This window comes from Coregonus clupeaformis, unplaced genomic scaffold (genome assembly GCF_020615455.1).
Source record: "Coregonus clupeaformis isolate EN_2021a unplaced genomic scaffold, ASM2061545v1 scaf0011, whole genome shotgun sequence".
Taxonomy (NCBI): Eukaryota; Metazoa; Chordata; class Actinopteri; order Salmoniformes; family Salmonidae; genus Coregonus; species Coregonus clupeaformis.
This window is the reverse complement of record NW_025533466.1, coordinates 1698813-1718997: the sequence shown is the minus strand read 5'-3', so window position 1 is coordinate 1718997 and position 20185 is coordinate 1698813. Positions and strand designations below refer to the sequence as shown.

The 20185-nt window shown below is 42.7% G+C and overlaps 1 protein-coding gene across 1 annotated transcript in view; it reads left to right on the top strand.

Annotated features, from left to right (window-relative positions):
* Window positions 1–20185, top strand: part of LOC121585124 (F-box/LRR-repeat protein 17) — a 360813-nt gene that overhangs the window by 12996 nt on the left and 327632 nt on the right.

Sequence of the window (20185 nt, the reverse complement as noted above, 5' to 3'; positions counted from 1 at the left end):
AGTCCCTGTTCAAGTGCAGTGTGATTATGTGCCAAGTCCTCCGACACAGGGGATCTGCACTTACACAACAAAATAAAGATGGATATTCAACACCCCTTGGTTTGTGTGCCAGCTGGAAATGTAGGCTATATTATTCATACTCCCTGAACACACAGACAATGGCTGGGGTCCCTGAGCTAGCTTCATGTGGAGGATTCCCATATTTCCAGCTCATTCTCTCCTGATTCCAGGAATCTTCCAACCAGGATTTCTGTAAAAACCTGAGAATTTAGGAAAAATTACCTGAATTTTGCATCCCTGGTTGTGGTGGAGTCTTGTTCATTTTAGTTGGGTGTCTGTGTTTTACCAGTCACTGGTTCTGACAGAGGCCTGCTAACACTAGAACCCTGTAGTGAGACCTCTCGTTGGGTGTTGTAATGAAAACACCATTACTCTGCAGATATGGGCTTGTGTTCATGTTCTGCAAGGGTTTTGGACATCCTGACAACCTGAATCTCTGGCTTTGAAAGCCTGTTGGATATTTGAAGTGTGTCTTCTCCTTTCCCAATGTAGGTTATCATAAAGCCTCAGTGACTAGAATACTTGATGACTTTCTATTGTATAAGGGCAATTCCATGGTAACGGAATTATGCTGAGACTCCGATTTGTTCACTTTAAAATGTATACCAAACAAAAACCATTGATTTCAAAGTTTACAAAAACCATAGAACTTTATGCACAACAGTGGAGGCTGCTGAGGGGAGGATGGCTCATAGTAATGGCTGGAATGGAGTCAATGGAATGGTACCAACCAATGGAAACCACATGTTTGATGCCATTCCATTGTCTCTATTCCAGCCATTATTATGAGCCATCCTCCCCTCAACAGCCTCCACTGATGCACAAGTACTACTTCGAACAATTTCCACTGAAATGTTTACAAAAACACATTTATAGGAAGAACTGTGCAGATAAAACGTTTGGTAACAGAATAAAACTAAGGGAGATTTTACATTTTTTTGTTTGTTTTTTTGTTACAGTGTAATTTGTTAAAAGTACTAATTGTGCGTAGAGTTGTATGGTTTGTTAAACTTTGAAATCAATGGATTTTGTTTGGCATACATTTTAAAGGGAGAAATTGGAGTCTCAGAGTAATTCCACTACCAGGGAATTGCCCATAACCTACCCAGTTTAACATGTCTCCTCCCCAGTGATGCACTTATTTCCCAGTGTGATTGTTGAACGATCCCTGACAGTGCCTTCCCTTCACCGCAAGAGGTCAGTGGTACTTCACTATTGAACGCGACCAGTCAAGGGGCCATAGCTAGATAAAGTGTATTCTTTTAATAAAGCCACAGAGGCTGGCTAGAATCCTCTACATTTGGCACTTCCATTAAAAGCTTCTCTGGATATGTATGCATTGAGATGTGCAAAGGAGTTCTGTTTCCAAGTGTATTGAATAGCATTTCATCATAAACCGCCCTCTTTATTCTCTAGCCTAATGGGTTGGTCTTCCTTTCCTTAAAATATTTCTCTCTCATAGTGATTACGCTCTTGATGAATTAGTCCACTTAAAGTTATTAACAATGGCTCAGTCTGTTAAAATCCCATTCATCACCTTAATAGTTATGAATATAGCGATTATAGCGAGGTGAGAGATTCATTTTGGTACTAATAATATTTCAACGCCGCAGTATCAATTTCAGACAGTCATTTTTCAGATGTGAGATTGCGTTTTCTGGCTTCCTCTTCATATTATGCCGGCGAAAAATGGGTTGTGAATATTTTTAGGAGTTGTTATGTCTAGCCACTCTTATTGCTTTGGCCTGATATTGTCATTAAGTTAGCCTGGTATTAAGAAGGACAGGAAAACTTCCCTCCCTCTCTCCTCTCCATAGAGGATTCTCGTTCCCTTACAGCATTGCCTACTAGAGTTCCTCTCCCCAACTGTTTTGATTAAACAAATGTAATAGCTCGATAAGTAATTCCCTTTTCTAATTGGACATTTTGGACCAGATTAAAGAATTGATTTTATCTCCGTAAGAAGGAAAGTGTGCAAAATAGTGAATTGTTTACAGTTGTCTTGTAGGCTTAAGGAGAAATCTCTATATCTCTGGATCCAAATTTGGCTGCTGGTTTTCATGTTTTCTCCTGTGTTTTAGCTCGAAAACATAAATTAATTATTTTACATTTACAGACTTTTAGTGTGAAACTGAGGATAAACATATTTTGACTAAATCCTATGTGCCCTACGTAATCTAGCCTATGAAATCTTTTGATGAGAGGATTTAGTTGACTATGAATAAAATCAAGTCTTGTTTCCTAGTGAAATATTTCTTAGCTGCAATGTGTGCTGTGTAGGCCTCTCTCTGAGGATAGGACATGTTCTGTTGCTCTTTATTCCTTTCCCTTACTCTCACCTCATTTTTCACTGGGGTCATAGTTTAGAAAACATTGTCAGTTGTTCTCTCTCTTATCCCTGGTTCTCTCTCTCCCCCCCTCTCTCTCTCTCTCTCTCTCTCTCTCTCTCTCTCTCTCTCTCTCTCTCTCTCTCTCTCTCTCTCTCTCTCTCTCTCTCTCTCCCCCCCTCTCTCTCTCTCTCTCTCTCTCTCTCCCCTCTCACTGACTCACTCACTCACTCACTCACTCACTCACTCACTCACTCACTCACTCAGGGAGATATGTGTACAGTTCCCTCTGTCCTGTGGGGTTAGGAGCCAGGCACCGGCTGGTCTACTCTGACATCTGAAGCCTTTACAAAACATCTTTATCACAACGGCCCCAATTCACTCACTGACAGATCCTCTCTCTCACTCGCATGCCTCATCTTTCCCATTGCCTCCCTTTCTCCATCTCTTTTCTTGCCCCCCCCCCTCTCCTTTCCCTAATGTAATGTAACAGGATCCTGTCTCTTTCAATCAATGAGGAATGGAGATGATCCCTCGCTCTGGTGTTCTGTACTTTTCCTTTCCTCTTCCTCCTTCCCTCTTTCTGGCCTTCTTCTAATTGAATAATTAAAAAGCCAGAGTATGTTTCTGTGCTCTCTCTCTCTCTCTCTCTCTCTCTCTCTCTCTCTCTCTCTCTCTCTCTCTCTCTCTCTCTCTCTCTCTCTCTCTCTCTCTCTCTCTCTCTCTCTCTCTCTCTCTCTCTCTCTCTCTCTCTCTCTCTCTCTCTCTCTCTCTCTCTCTCTCTCGACTCTGCTGGTGGTTTCTGTCTTATTTGGCTCGAGGCTTCCTGCTCTCATCAACATACAGTATCTAGTCTAGAAGTCTTTAACAGTTTAGAAAAAAGTGAATTGTTTCATGAAGGGAGTCTGACACACTAAGCTGATAAAGTAGACCGTTCTCTTTCTACCTAGCCTATTCTAAAACACTACATTGGGTGTTCTTAGGAGGACTATTGTTCAGTGTGTAGAAGTTGAGGGATAATGACTTCTGTGGCCTGTGTGACTGGCTAGAGTCACTGCTGTCTCTCACCTTCCGTTTCCCTGTCAGATGTCAACTTGTTAGTCTGGGCTGGCTGGCTGTGGGTGTTGTCCAATGGAGTCTGTACAGACACAGAGAATGACTATTTTTGGGCTCCAGTGATTTCTCAGGTGAAACTTTGATGGTTGGGTCTCTATCTCTTTTTCGCTCTCTATTTCTCTCTCGCTCTCTTTCCCACACCCACTCTCTCTCCTTTTCTCTCCCCATCTCCCTGACAGCTCTCTGTGTCCACACAGTACTTAGGTGAACTGTCTGATTTGAACTGCTGAACGTTTCTCTCTGCTAGGCTGCGTGTGGGAGGTGGAATAGAGAGAACTTTCCAGAAAAAGACTGGAAAAGTGTTTTTTATAATGGGATCACCTCACCTGTATAAGTATATAAAAGAATACAATAGTGTGTGTTTGTACTCGATTTGACCTTGTTCATATTTACAGAATCTATGCCATTGTAGGGATTGTTTGTCTGTTTTCAGACGTTGTTTTGAGCTCTTGTTGTTTTACCATTAATATTCTGTTCTCTCTCTGTCTGCCTCAGAGGACAAAGACTTATATAATACCAAACTCCTCCTCTTCTCATCATATGAATGTGTACTAGGCTAGGAGAGAGACGGCCCCGGATGTTGAGCTGAGAGTTTTGTCAATACAGACAAAGTATTGTGTAGGCTTATCTGCTCTACAGATCACACCCATTCTTCTACATGAATAATGATATTCCATTAGTTCCTTACAATTACACAGGAGTATCGCAATTTTAGAAATGTTTTGCCACATTTTTCTCCCTCATCTTTTGCTTCTTCTCCCGCCTCTCCTTTCCTAGTGGAATCAAAGCACGTTTCTTTAATTCTCCAGCGAGGTGATGACACGGTAACACGGTAACCGTGGTTTTTGCCAAACAAAAATCACTAATTTGCAAAGTTAAACAAACCATACAACTCTATACACAAGGAATACTTTTAACAGTTTCCACAGAAAATATTACAAAAACACATTTATTCAAAGAACAGTGCAGATGTAGTTTGGTAACAGATTGACGGTAAAATCTCCCTCATTTTATGTGAAAAAAAAAAACTCTGTTAAATATATACTCCGAATTAAGATTCAAAGATATCTGCAGAAAGAATGGGGTGTCAGTTATGATATGACAACTTGAGTTAGAAAAAATCTATTTTGGTTATTGGACTACAGTAGTGATTCCTCATGAAACCACACAAAAAAAGACTATGATTCTGGGGATTTTCAAATGTAATCCATAGAATAGCATTATTGACATGTATTTGACATTTGTACGTAAAATTAATATATTGAAAAATGTGCCAAATCAAAAAAGGTATATTTTCTATATGCATGTGTATATTTTTCAATATTCATAAATGTACAGTGAGGGAAAAAAGTATTTGATCCCCTGCTGATTTTGTACGTTTGCCCACTGACAAAGACATGATCAGTCTATAATTTTAATCGTAGGTTTATTTGAACAGTGAGAGACAGGATAACAACAAAATAATCCAGAAAAACGCATGTCAAAAATGTTATAAATTGATTTGCATTTTAATGAGGGAAATAAGTATTTGACCCCTCTGCAAAACATGACTTAGTACTTGATGGCAAAACCCTTGTTGGCAATCACAGAGGTCAGACGTTTCTTGTAGTTGGCCACCAGGTTTGCACACATCTCAGGAGGGATTTTGTTCCACTCCTCTTTGCAGATCTTCTCTGAAGTCATTAAGGTTTCGAGGCTGACGTTTGGCAACTCGAACCTTCAGCTCCCTCCACAGATTTTCTATGGGATTAAGGTCTGGAGACTGGCTAGGCCACTCCAGGACCTTAATGTGCTTCTTCTTGAGCCACTCCTTTGTTGCCTTGGCCATGGGTTTTGGGTCATTGTCATGCTGGAATACCCATCCACAACCCATTTTCAATGCCCTGGCTGAGGGAAGGAGGTTCAATGCCCTGGCTGAGGGAAGGAGGTTCTCACCCAAGATGCGGTGAAGTTGTCCTGTCCCCTTAGCAGAAAAACACCCCCAAAGCATCATGTTTCCACCTCCATGTTTGACGGTGGGATGGTGTTCTTGGGGTCATAGGCAGCATTCCTCCTCCTCCAAACACGGCGAGTTGAGTTGATGCCAAAGAGCTCGATTTTGGTCTCATCTGACCACAACACTCTTACCCAGTTCTCCTCTGAACCATTCAGATGTTCATTGGCAAACTTCAGACTGCCCTGTATATGCGCTTTCTTGAGCAGGGGGACCTTGCAGGCGCTGCAGGATTTCAGTCCTTCACGGCGTAGTGTGTTACCAATTGTTTTCTGGGTGACTATGGTCCCAGCTGCCTTGAGATCATTGAAAAGATCCTCCCGTGTAGTTCTGGGCTGATTCCTCACCATTCTCATGATCATTGCAACTCCACGAGGTGAGATCTTGCATGGAGCCCCAGGCCGAGGGAGATTGACAGTTATTTTGTGTTTCTTCCATTTGCGAATAATCGCACCAACTTTTGTCACCTTCTCACCAAGCTGCTTGGCGATGGTCTTGTAGCCCATTCCAGCCTTGTGTAGGTCTACAATCTTGTCCCTGACATCCTTGGAGAGCTCTTTGGTCTTGGCCATGGTGGAGAGTTTGGAATCTGATTGATTGATTGCTTCTGTGGACAGGTGTCTTTTTTATACAAGTAACAAGCTGAGATTAGGAGCACTCCCTTTAAGAGTGTGCTCCTAATCTCAGCTCGTTACCTGTATAAAAGACACCTGGGAGCCAGAAATCTTTCTGATTGAGAGGGGGTCAAATACTTATTTCCCTCATTAAAATGCTAATCAATTTATAACATTTTTGACATGCGTTTTCCTGGATTTTGTTGTTGTTATTCTGTCTCTCACTGTTCAAATAAACCTACCATTAAAATTATAGACTGATCATTTCTTTGTCAGTGGGCAAACGTACAAAATCAGCAGGGGATCAAATACCCCCCCGCTTTGTAGCACTTAAAGATTATGGAACATTATGGAGTCTTAAAGGAGCACTGGGTATGTCTAAAATGGCATTAATATGCCAACTTTAATTAATTCTTTCTCAATTATGCTTTTAGATACAAATGTCAAATATGGCAACAATCCTTCCTCCAAAGGACTATTCTGGATACTTTTAGTAAAAATTCCCAAAATCATGGTCTTTTTTTGTCTAGGTATCATGAGGATTCTCTCAGTAAGTGACATAGATAAAAAAAATTTTTTTAAAAAAATATGCCATTTAGCAGACACTTTTATCCAAAGCGACTTAGTCATGCGTGCATACATTTTTGTGTATGGGTGGTCCCGGGGATCGAACCCACTACCCTGGCGTTACAAGTGCCGTGCTCTACCAGCTGAGCTACAGAGAACCACAAACACCCGGTAACAGAATGACATCATGGGTCCCTGATCTGTACTATACAGAAATGCATAATTATGAATGTCATTCTGTTCATGGTGATGGCAAAGGTAGAAAAATGTAATATCCCCCTTTGCATATTGGTAAATGTAAAATGTATTATTCTACACACTGGGTATTATTCTAATGAGCTCCGCCCCCAAATAAGACAACATTTGCTTGGTCCGGACCTAATCTATATCAATCATAAATGTCTATGTTTCACAAGTTTGGACATCACAGTACAGCACAGCACAGTAGAGTACAGTACTGTGCTGTAGAGTTTATTACAGTACAGTAGAGCACACGAGTGGAGTACAGTGTAATTGACTGTACTGTGCTGTCCAAACTTGTGAAACAGACGTCAATGATTGGTTTAGATTTGGACTGACCAAATTTCAACTACTTTTTGACGTCCATGGACTTCCGGTGTCGGTCGGTGCTCAATGAGTGTGAGGGCTGGTTACAGTAAATGGAAAGAGGGAGGGGCTTATGGGTAGGTGTCAGTGCCTGGAGAGGTGACATTAACTGGACAGAGAGAAGAGAGACAGGGAGAATGAGAGGAATGGGTCGTCCAGACTGTTTTTTTTTGTTGCTTTGACCTCAACGCGACAGAAAGAGAAAGAAAACGGTTATGAGCTGAACATAACATTATGCTAGTGGAAGGGAGGACAGTAGCAGGTGACCCAACTGTGGTTTGTGAATACTATGAATTCCCATTGTAGCCAATTCAGTTGGCAACATTCTATTACAGATTTTTTTTGGGGGGGGTCATTCTGTTACCGATTTGGTAACAGAATGACGGGTTTTAATCACTTAATAAATTATAAACCAAATTGTTATCGGTAAAAACACTATAACTAATTGGTAGGTCTAACTTTCATTATCCACCCTTGGACTCGCTCCTGGGAACACGTGTCTGTCTGTTATTTATATATATATATATATATATACATACAGTACCAGTCAAAAGTTTGGACACACCTACTCATTCAAGGGTTTGTCTTTATTTGTACTATTTTCTACATTGTAGAATAATAGTGAAGACATCAAAACTATGAAATAACACATATGGAATCATGCAGTAACCAAAAAAGTGTTAAACAAATCAAAATATATTTTATATTTTAGATTCTTCAAAGTAGCCACCCTTTGCCTTGATGACAGCTTTGCACACTCTTGGCATTCTCTCAACCAGCTTCACCGGGAATGCTTTTCCAACAGTCTTGAAGGAGTTCCCACATATGCTGAGCACTTGTTGACTGCTTTTCCTTCACTCTGCCGTCCGACTCATCCCAAACCATCTCAACAGGGTTGAGGTCGGGGGATTGTGGAGGCCAGGTCATCTGATGCAGCACTCCATCACTCTCCTTCTTGGTAAAATAGCCCTTACACAGCCTGGTGGTGTGTTGGGTCATTGTCCTGTTGAAAAACAAATGATAGTCCCACTAAGCCCAAACCAGATGGGATGGCGTATCGCTGCAGAATGCTGTGTTAGCCATGCTGGTTAAGTTTGCCTTGAATTCTAAATAAATCACAGACAAAGCATCCCCAAACCATCACTCCACCACCACTATGCTTGACCTTTGGTATGATGTTCTTACTGTGGAATGCAGAGTTTGGTTTTCGCCAGGCATTACTGGAACCATGTCGTCCAAAAAGTTATACTTTTGAATCATCTGTCCATAGAACGTTCTTCCAAGAGTCTTGATGATCATCCAGGTGCTTTTTGGCAAACTTGAGTCAACTTTTTGGACGAGATGGGTCCCATTATGCCTGGCGAAAACCAAACACTGTATTCCACAGTAAGAACATCATACCAAAGGTCAAGCATGGTGGTGGTGGTGTGATGGTTTGGGGATGCTTTGCTGCCTCAGGACCTGGACGACTTGCCTTAATAGAAGGAACCATGAATTCTGCTCTGTATCAGAGAATTCTACAGGAGAATGTCAGACCATCCATCTGTGAGCTGAAGCTGAAGCGCAGCTGGGTCATGCAGCAAGACAATGATCCAAAACACACAATTAAGTCTACATGAAAATTGCTAAAAAAGCAACACATTGGAAGTTTTGGAATGGCCTAGTCAAAGTCCAGACCTAATCCCAATTGAGATATTGTGGCAGGACTTGAAACGAGCAGTTCATGCTTGAAAACCCACACGTCACTGAGTTAAAGCAGTTCTGCATGGAAGAGTGGGCCAAAATTCCTCCACAGCGACGTGAGAGACTGATCAACAACTACAGGAAGCATTTGGTTGGAGTCATTGCAGCTAAAGTTGGCACAACCAGTTATTGAGTGTAAGGGGGCAATTACTTTTTTCACACAGGGGAATTGGGTGTTGCATAACTTTGTTTATGAAATAAATATGTAATTGTTGTGTTATTTGTTCACTTATGTTCCCTTTATCTAATATTAGGTTTTGGTTGAAGATCTGATAACATTCAGGATCACAAATATGCAAAAGTAAAGAAAATTAGAAAGGGGGCAAATACTTTTTCATAGCACGGTATGTGTATATATATATATATATATATATACACGCGCGCGCACACACACACGGTTTTGATTAACTACAGTTTTAATTAGCTTAAACGTGTGTATGTGTAATTGGAATTGGAGATGACCTACAATAGATTACCATGTGCCCTCAATTTAGCTCTAATTGCACGCATATATCCCTTTTTTCATATTTCCTCTCCTTTTTCCCTGAGATCTGTCCATCTTGGCTAATCCTCCTAGCCTTGGAGAGGGTGGCGTGTGACGGCTGTGTTTGTGTGAACAGAACTCCGAACAGGGACCACGGAACACTCAGGGTGACGAGGTGTCACTATGACTGCCGTCTGTTTAGCCATTGGTCAGTCACATACACCTCATATCCCTCCCTGATAGGCTGACAGCTTGTGAACATTACAGTGTAGTTAAAGCCAGAGAAGTGTTTGAGTAGTCATAATGGTCCAATAACGGTTCAATGCAGGATGATTAGTGAGTGATCTGTGTATTTATGCTACATCAGATTTAACTAGCTAGAACAAAGGGAGAATAGGGGAACAGGAAGTGGTAACAAGAGCTGTCAGGTATGGGAGACCTGTTCTGACACGACACCCCCTGGCTAGTTTAAACACTGGGAGACACATGGGAAATGTTGGGCAAGCTAGACTGAATTTTCTCCTTCTCTGAAAAGTTGTCCCGGGAAGTATTTTGGATTGATTAGAGATAAGTAGAACCATCTTGACCTGCGGATGGGAGGAACGCTCTCCACAGCCGTCTTCCCTCCCAGAGAAAACATTCCAGTGACATTCTCCTTTCTGTGTGACATGGAGGATCTGTCTACTTTGGCTTGAGCATGCTGGGATGACATGATACAACGTGCTACTGGACCTGAAGGATTACAAAGGACAGGAGGTGACCTGTTGGATGTGGGGTCACAATGGGCGGGGTCGTCTACCGTGTGAATGGCAGAGAGTTCACCATCACCAACGGCCCAGCTTGAGTTGTGACCCTGCCGTTCAGATTGAGAGAGGGTCTAAAATGACACAATCATGTTGACATTATACAAAATCATTATACCAATCAATAATATGTAATTTTATACAAATAATGTACATGATGAGAAACTGCTGTCAATTTTATCTTGACTCCAATATTTTAAACTATTTATTTATAGTTCTTGAAAATTCATTACAGCCCTCCCATATATGCAACATTTGTATTTAGATGGATGGAATTGTGATATGCAAGGATAGGAAAGTATAGAAATGTGCCTTTGAGTCAAAATAGGATGAGAGAGAACAATGTTGTGTCATGTTTACATGTGCTGTTTTGTTGTTGTTTGGTTAGTGTCATATGTTGTATGTTTTGGCCCCAAAAATAAAAACATACATTTGTTTTTACATGATCACGTGCATCCATTCCAGACCATAGATAAAATGACAGTAGGGTTCTCCCATATAGGCATTACATTATTTGTGCTGCTGTGTGCCCAGTCTCTCTGTTCTTCGTCTCTTGTCTCTCTCTCGCCTCTCGTCTTTCTTTCGATCTTTCTTTCGCTCTTTTTCTCCTTTCTTCTGCCCCCGTCTCCCCCACCCTCTCTCTGTGATCGTCCATCTGTGAGGTAATCACCATTTAGAGCTGCTGTGCTTCTGAGCTGTAGGGATGCTGGTCCCTGTAATGATGACCATCAGGGAACACAGGGGAGCAGGCTATCAAACGTCCCCTACTCCCCAGGTGCTCTAGGTGAAAATTGCCACTATTTTCTCTCGGTCTCTCTCTCCTCCCACATCCCTTTTTTTCACTCCTTGCTCCACCTTCTCGCCCTCTTTTATATACCCTGGCTACGACACGTCTTCCTCTCTCCTATCCATCTCTCCTTCACCTCATCTTCTTTCTCGTTCTCCCTAACATCTCCTGTCCCCCTCTCTCTACCTCTCTTTCTCTCCTTTTTCTTTCTTTGTGTGCTCCGTCATTTCCTCTCTCTCTCATGTAGTCTTTGAAGGCTAGCTATGTATCCCTCAGAAAGCACGTGAAAGCTGTTTCATGTGGTGAGGAGTTAGGACCATGTTTGGGGGTCATCCAGTTGATCATCTCTCAGGTTCACAAGGCATCAGGTCAATGAATTAATGTTGCTGTGCTTCCATTGACGGCCCGGCTGGCTGGATCCAGACACACTGCTATCGATAGGTTCACCTCACCGTCTGGCCTACAACAAAATATGCTGGAACAAGAGAGGACAGAAGCAATGGAGACGCAGGCGATGAGTTTTGTAAATGTCAGGTCTGGTCTCTAGATATGAGTGTCTGTGAAGTGAACTTTCCCTTTAAGATGTTCAGGGGATTACACGGTAACAGTCCCTGTCGGACAAAGAACCTGGTTGGAAGAAAGGACCGTGGTTTAAAAAGGTTCCTCTGCAGCGACAGGAGATGACCTAGTGTGTGAGAGAGAGGTTCTTCAGGTTAAGGTTTGGTGTTTGTTATATGGCTGGTTGGCTCTTTCTGAGCATAGACCAGACAAGGCAAGGCTGTGCTGTTTGTCTCTTTGTTACAGAACAGACATGGATCCAGCTCGCTAAGTTGCTCTTGAAAGATGAAAGACCAAGGTTTTCTATCACCGTGTACATTCGCCAGGTCTTCTGTGAACATCTGTCTCTGTTAAGGGGTTTACATCTCTTTATTTGTGACACCCGTCTGTCACTTGTGGCCTGTCAATATTGTAAAGCAGACATACTGCAGAAATACAGCTATTCACTAAACATCACCGACAGTGATAGACGACATCTTTCAATACAGGGAACATCTTGTGTCCACTTGAATTAGTTTGTTATGACGGTTTTAAAACCCTGATATAGTTGATAGACCTATTTGTTTACAGGTAGGCCTACAGTTAAAATCTGGGTAAATGGATAGTGGAACGCATAGAAGAAGATGTACGGTAGGTTACTGGAAGCTCAAAAGAAAGGCAATGAGTTGAAAGAGTCCGTCAATCCACTGCAGTGTCGGTGGCTGAGGCTGTTGTATCATACCTTGACCTGCAGATGGCGCTGTAAGAATGCTTCGATGACTACAGAGAGTAAAAAAATATCCCCATTTCAGTATATGAAGACTGGAAACATGCCTAAAATAAGCAGCCATTTGGCCTAAAGTTCATCATTTGGCTTTTTAGCAGCACAAAGTGGAACCGAAGCACATTTTTCAACATCTTTCCAACATAAGTAATAGGGAGGAAGTTCTCTGGGACAGTGGACAGACTCAACCCTGAGGATGAACAGATTGTGTGCTGTATCACTAGCCTGTTAAAACTAGGCTATACAGTAGTATAGGAGTATCACAGTAGTATAACTAGTATAGGAGTATCACAGTAGTATAGGAGTATCACAGTAGTATAGGAGTATCACAGTAGTATAACTAGTATAGGAGTATCACAGTAGTATAGGAGTATCACAGTAGTATAGGAGTATCACAGTAGTATAGGAGTATCACAGTAGTATAACTAGTTAAGGAGTATCACAGTAGTATAGGAGTATCACAGTAGTATAGGAGTAACACACATTTTCATCCAGAACTAATATCAACATAAATGCATGATTCAAAGGAAAGTTGGTTACATCCAAGCATTTTAAGATTAGGAATGAAGTTTCAAGATTCAAGTTGGGCTTAGTTACAGCTGTACTGTGTGTGTCTTTGCTTGGTAGTTCCGAGTCATTCCGGGCCTCCCGTCTGTCCGCCGGCAGACAGACAGACAGTCACAGGGTCCTGACACTGTGCCAGGGGGTGTCCAAATGATTCATGGGGTAGCCCCCCTCACCCTTTACCCCATCCCTCACCCCCGTATCCACCCTATAATGGGTTTTCCTTTTGTTTTACAAGGGCAGCTCTGATGACATCATCATCTAAAGCGGGAGTTGGGAGCGCCCTTAGCCTGACAGTGAGATGGAAGTCTTTAGTGCTCTGGGATGTGATAAATAGCTCTGGGTAAACTGGAATCTGTAGGGTCATGGGAGAGGAGAGAGGGGGATAAGAGGAGGTAAAGAGACGTGGAGAGACTGCTCTCCTCTCTCCCCGTCTTCCCTGTCTGCCTCCTTTCTCTCTTTGTTTCTCCTACTCTCTCCTCCTCTCTCTTCTTCTCTCTCTTCCTCTCTCTCTCTCCTGTCTGTCTGCTGATTGAGAGGCCAGAGTTGCTCTAACCACTGGCTTCCTTACTAATGATAGATGTGAGGCAGAGGTGTGTGCCTGTCTGAGTGAGTGCATGTTGTCTTCCTTCCCCTCCTCTTCCTCCGCCTCCTCTTCCTTCCCCTCCTCTTCCTCCCCCTCCTCTTCCTTCTCCTCCTCTTCCTCCGCCTCCTCTTCGTCCCCCTCCTCTTCCCCTTTCTTTCTTTAGTCTTCCTCCTCTTCCCTACCCTCCGTATCTCCACCGTCTCCAACAGTGAAAGTGGGAACACCCCCTTCCCCTAATGTGTTTGGTCCTGTGCTGGCGCCTGGTAGTGGTTCGATCTGGGCTGTAATGAATGAGTTTAATAAGCTCTGTGGGTCGATGGGCTTAATGCAGGTGTGACAGACGACGGGCCAGGAGAACGCTAACACCTTAACGAGACGCTAACGAGCCGGAGGGGTTAACGAGGTCACAGTAATCGGTCTCTCTCTCTCTGTCCCGTCTTTGTCTTTTCGTGTCTCTATCTGTTTCTCTTGCTCTTTGTCTCTAGCTCTCACTCTCTCAGTAACATATGACAGGCTATCTTTTGATGGAGAACTTGGCTTCAGGACCCTGGTTCTGAAAAGAGACATATTTTCAAGGTATTTCAAATGGCTGGACTGTGGAGGGCTGGCTGGTTGGCTGTCTGTAGGCCTTCTGTTCTACCAGCCAATGATTGACAGCAAGGAAAGTTTGGCCTACAGTTGCTGTCAAATATTAAATGTAATATAGAATGTTTGGAACACACACACACACACACACACACACACACACACACACACACACACACTGTTCTCAGACATTCTGACACAGAATCCATGGTCACTCATTGTACAATTGTCACTTTGATGTCTACCTATACAGTATTGTCTATAGGTTACATTCTGTGCATTGCAAGGGAGGGGAAGAAGGTTGTCATGTCATCATCCATTGGTCCCCCATACTGACCTACGTAGGACTTCCCATCTACCCATACTCTTTACTCCCACCAAGGACCAGTAGCTCACCAGAGACAGTGTGACTTCCTGAGCCTCATATTTCTCTGGAGAGCGTAACACCCATTATGAGATATAGCATCAGGACAACCAATCGATTAATGGAGCACTTAGCCAAGCTAATTAACAGCTGTGTAGGACTGGGGGGAGGGATCAGAGAGCGGGAGAGTGAACCTAGATAACCCTGTAGCATATATCTCTTACAGTAAAACTTCCAGTGGGGCCTCTAGTCCCTAGGTGCTGTTGGCTTTATAGACACTGTAGTCTGCTGAGTTGTGATTTACTGCCTGCCTTTATACAAGGTAATCATCATGACAGTGACCACCACCAACCTTCCATGTGAACCAGTGGTGTAGTGAAGGGTAAACGCAAGTTTTGCAGAAAAATGCATTGGAAATATAGGGAGCGCTACTTTACTCAGGGCGAAAGCTGATTTAGCGTTTACCCACCGATTTTAGTTTTTTCCAACTACATCACTGACGTGAATGTAAAGCCGTTCCATAGCAATGGAAAGCTGCAGGGTGTTTGAGCCCTGCACTTTCTTGACGTCCTTCTTCTTTCGCCAACTTTATTCCTCACTTCATCTCTCAACTTTATTCACCTCTTCTTTTCTTTCAAATTGTTCCTCAGAGAGATGAGATGGAAAAAAAGAGGGATGAATTGTTTTTGTCACCTGTCACTCTTCCTCTCCTCTCCTCCCCTCGGCTCATCTCTTACCTACACTGTGTGTATTTTGGGTTCAGCTGAATCAGTTCCCTAAATTAAAAGTGCATTTGGTTATAGTGAATTTGCTCCGTAGGGCACAGATGAAAGAGAGCTGGGCGCATTTTGTGTGGATTTTGGGCGTGTTGTGTATGTCGCAGAGTGAAAGTAGCTGATTTACATTTAGATAAATCCCCATGGATACGTTGTTGTCATTGAGATGCAGGTGGCTAAATCCTCGGCCCCCACCCATGCCCCATTACCTGCAGATGGCCTACTTTCACAGACAGAGAGTCAGGGAAGGAAATATGAAACATGACTGCTTAAATAGCCAGTGTGTGTGTGTGTGTGTGTGTGTGCGGGTTTGCATCAGTGTGTTAGGCAGCCACGGCAGTCGGATGGGCTGAAAATGCCATAAATATGAACCAGTGGCTGGTGAAGTTCAGCGTGTCTGTGTATGTGTCAGCTGTGCTGTTGGGAAGTAGCGATGGCAGCAGTTCTAACTGAGAGACCAGTAGACAGACTGGGCTATCTTTTATACAACTACTGTACCTTTCTCCTTTGATTCACTTAGAGAATACTCTACTCTACCATAATGCTGTAGTATTTAATAGGCCTACGGCTACTGTATTCTCTCTGCATTGATCTCCTTCTCTTCCTCTGTATATCCCTCCTGTGTGTAATCCACCCTGGGCTCCTGTCTCTGTAAAGAAAATGCACCCTCTGCCTATTCCCCCTCTTGTCATCTCTCTGAAAAACTGGATATACCAGAGGAGTGTAGGATTGCCACATCTACAGCACGCAGATAACGCACACACACACACGCACACACACACACACACACACACACACACACACACACACACACTAGGAAAACTATTTTTATGTTTAAACATACTTTTTTGGGGGGGCTTTCATTAAAACAGCTCATTAAATTCAATGCGAATTCACAATGCAGATGCTCTACTTCGCGTGGAGAGAAAATTGAGTCATTTATACTGCTGCGAAGCTTGATTTTGCAAGAAGCTAATCACAGCTAGATGGCTAACTAGCTACTAAATTAGCCAAAGAAATGCACAACTGCAGAGCATTTAGCTCAATTCAGACTGTTAACTTAGGTTGTTTATAAGATATCTAGCTGGCAAACATTAAGTTGTGAATGGCACCTTTGGCAGCCATTACAGCTGTGAACAATTTTGAATATGATTCTACCAACTTTGCACAACTCTTAGGGCAACATAGACGGGTTAGCTGGCAATGTCACGAAAACGATGCACACGCTTCAATGGGGCAGAAGTCTGAGTTGTGATTCTGGATGGCCACATAGCTACCAACAATGACAAGTAACTGCCATGTGGTGAATTATAAGTGACTCCTTTCAGCTAGTTGAATCATGTTCTTGATACCATGTCTTGTTTTGAGGTGTTTTGACTGATTTCATGTCAATGCTAACATGGCTAAAACTTGCTAGCTAGCTAACCAACTGTAACAATGTATTTGAGAGGAGACAAGTACTCATTGCGCATGCATCGGTTTTGTTGCTAAACAACCAACCCGTATATATATATCCATAGTTTTGGTCAAAAATGCTCAAGCTTAGTAAATTTGGTTGGGAATCATTGATGGACAGCAATATTGAAACTTTGTCTCTGATTTTCAAGCAAATTTAAGTCAGGACTGAGACTGGACCACTCAGGAACACTCAACACCTCTTGGAAAGCCATTCTGGTGTGTCTGGCATCAAAAATAAAACTATCCCAGGGTTAGGTATTCAGAGGACTGAGGCAGGGTTTCCTCTAACTTTTTATCAGGGCTTTGCTACTTTCAAAAATCCACTCCAAATTACCCATTCTGTTTGCAACAAGGCCGTTAAGTAATACTGCAAGACAACAGGGCAAAGAAATGTAACATTTTGGCTTAAATGAAAAACTACAGGCTTCGGTCAAATCCAATAGAACACAGCACAGAGTGAAACCCTCTGTATTTTCAAGTATTGTGGTGGCAGCATCACGTATGCTTGTCACCGTGGACTGGGGAGTTTGTCAGGATCAAAATAAGTATAAAAGGAGCAAAGCCCAGGTTTTTTAGAGGAAAACCCACCATAGTCTTCTGAAAAGCTAACCATGGGATAGAGTTTTCCTTTTCAGCGGGACAACACATTTTAAATGGAAAAAACACACCAAAATCCCTTTCCTATAAGTATTAAGTGTTCCTGAATGGTCCAGTCTCAGCCCTGACTTAAATCTGCTTGAAAATCTGAGACAAGGTTTGAATATTGCTGTCCATTAATGACTCCCAACCAAATGTAATGAGCTTCAGCAATTTTGACAAAAACGATTTATGTTGCCCTGAGAGTTGTGGAAAGTTGGTCGAATCTTATTCCAAAAGACTCATAGCTGTATTGGCTGTCAAAGGTACTGCCATTAAGTATTAACTTTGGGTTGTGAAGACTTGTGCAATCAATACATCTTCATTTTAAGTGTTTTAATCATTTGGACGATTTTCTATAATTTCTTTCACTTTTGAAAATGTGGAGTAGTTTGTGTAGATCCCGATTTAATCCCCTTTTAAATGTTATTTAAAGGAAGCAAAATGGGATGACTGTGCAAGGGGTGTGTAGACTTTCACAAGCAACTTTGTAAGGAGACATTGTGCCTGCTTCTCTGGGGCACGGGAAGTGAACGAACTCAAACCTATGGCCCTCTAACTCCTAGTGTCTACTGTGTAGTTACTTCACACCCACTTGACTACTCACTCTATCAGTTGACTTAACACCAGCACAGACACAGAGAGAGCGAGAGATGGATAGAGACAGAAAACCATGTCACACAGTGTAAAACTGCGTGAGATGGAGAGAGCGAGAGAGTGAATGAAGAGAGAGAAACAAAGAGTTGAGATGAGATCGAAAGAGCGACAGAAAGAGGAAATTAGGTTGGATAAAGACAGGAGAGGGGGAGCGAGAGAAAGGGAGCGAGGGAGATGGAGGCGTGAAGGCAGCGTGCAGCTCATCCCTGTTGGTCTCGTTATCCTTTCAGAATTACACAGGTATCATCAGAGAGAAAACAGCAGCATGCCTCTGGAGGGGAACACACACACTGCTAAGCGTTGTCTGTAAATTGATGCAGCTACCGGAACCAAGGAGTGGTGAACACACTAATTGAACCTTTCCTTCATGATCAGAGAGCGAGAGGGGGAAAGAGAAGGAGAGAGCGAGCGAGAGTATAGAGGAAGGACTTGCTTTCCTACTGTCAGGTTGGAAACCTCTCCATATCCCTCCCTCCCTCTCTCTCTCTCTCTTTCCCTCCCCCTTCCCTCATGTCAGCCGTGTGTATATTAGTGAGCAGGAATTAGTGAGGTTTGCTGACAGGAGGAATTAAGAAGCTCATTTATTAGAGCCCTTCACTGCTGGGTCTGTTACTGCACGACCAGGGGAGGCTGTCTGTGCGTGTCTCTCTCTCTTTCTCTCTCTCTCAATAAAATTATTATGATAATGACAAATACAACACACCCCAAAACATGATTTTAAAAAATTGAATTTGTCCTCACGCCCTCTCTGTCCTCACGCCCTGTCTGTCCTCACGCCCTGTCTGTCCTCACGCCCTCTCTGTCTCTCTGCCTCTCCGCTCTTTCTCTCGCCGTCTTCTCATGGCCTCTCTCTCTCTCTCTCTCTCGCTCCCCCCGTCTCTGAGCAATAAAGCCGATTTATTTATTTCCCTCTCGTCCCTCTGCAACTCTCAGGGCTCTTTGAGGGAGTCTGGGACAGAGAGCTGATATTACTGTGTGTGTCTTCATCGTCTTTCCCAAATGTCCTGTTACGGGTTCTTACCCGCTCACACTCGGATTGAAACCTGCTGATTCTGAACCAGAGGGACTAATAGAGGCCTGTAGCTGGGATGTGATTGAGAGAGGAGAGGAAAGACAACTCTGAAAAGTTTGCAGATTCAATGACCTGCCAGTGCAAAGTGTGTAGTCTGTTTGCATTGCAGATGCTCTGTGGCAGGTCTCAGTGCAAGCTAGCAAATGTATGACTCTCAGGGTGACAGTAGAACTGGACTAGACAGAGTGGAGGTACATAGAAAGAGCTCTTCAGTTCATCCCATAAGAACACGTGATGAGAATCTGAATGGTTAGAAAGTGTCCACTCAACCCATTCAGTTCACTGCCCACCGTTGGCTTCCAAGGGTTTCTGCCTCAGGGCAAGTCAACGGAATTACTCTTTGACTCAGATTTTCACTTTTAAATGTATGCCAAACAAAAACCATTTAAAAGTTTAACAAACCGTACAACTCTTTGCACAAGGATTTATATAACATTTCACAAAAACACATTTACTGGAAGAACTGTGCTGATGCAAAGTTTGGTAACATAATTACGGTAAAATCTCTCTCAGATTTTAATGCGACCATGTTTTTCAAAAACTCTGTTAAATATCTACTCTGAATTAAGATTCAAAGATGTCTGGAGAAACAATGGGGTAAAAACAAAATGTGGTTATTGAACTACAGTAGGTGAAGTGGATTTACATCTGGTAACGGAAATACGGTAACGGAATTACATCATGGCTCCCTGATCTGTACTATACAGAAATGCATAATGATGGATATGAATACCATTATCTTCATTGTGATGTATCCTGAATAGGTACACAAAGGTAGAAATATGCAATATCCTTCTTTTGCATATTTGGGACCAAATCTGAACCAATCATAGACTTCTATGTTTCAGAAGTTTGGACATCACAGTACAGCACAGTAGAGTACAGCAAAGTAGAGGACAGTAAAGTAGATATGTACATTACCGTACACTGTACTCTACTGTACTGTTCTCTACTGTGCTCTACTGTACTGTGCTGTCCAAACTATGATTGGTTTAGATTCTGTCCGGACAGGGCGGACTGACCAAATTTCAACTACTTTTCAACGTCCATGGGCGTCCGGTGTCGG